The following is a 448-nucleotide window of genomic DNA, read 5'->3' on the forward strand; positions in this document are numbered from 1 at the left end:
TATATATATATATATATTAAGATTTATGTGGATGTTCTCTTAATCATTAAACTAACATTAATCATTAAATCTTAATTTGAGGGCGTGCTTAGGTCCTACATTCATCTACTCCACAACACCAAATCATATGGAAATATGTATAGAAATAAAAGCACACTACTATGGTGTTAGTTGTGTAGTGCTGAGGTGCTAGAAATAGCGCTGGGATGCTAGTTTTGGAGTGCCACGAGATCTGAAGTATGAATAAATTCTTTAGAAATCCTAAGAGATACCCATAGAATTAGGGCTGTCAAAATGGCTCGTTGTTCGTGAACAGCTCGTGTTCGGCTCGTTAAGAAGCTCGTGTTCGGCTCGTTAATTTCGTTCGATAAGTTAACGAGCCGAACACGAACAAAGATGTGTTCGTTCGTGTTCGGCTCGTTTTGGCTCGAAATACTACTCATCAAGT

The sequence above is a fragment of the Phalaenopsis equestris genome, unplaced genomic scaffold, assembly GCF_001263595.1.
Source record: "Phalaenopsis equestris unplaced genomic scaffold, ASM126359v1 Scaffold000589, whole genome shotgun sequence".
In the NCBI taxonomy this organism is placed as follows: domain Eukaryota; kingdom Viridiplantae; phylum Streptophyta; class Magnoliopsida; order Asparagales; family Orchidaceae; genus Phalaenopsis; species Phalaenopsis equestris.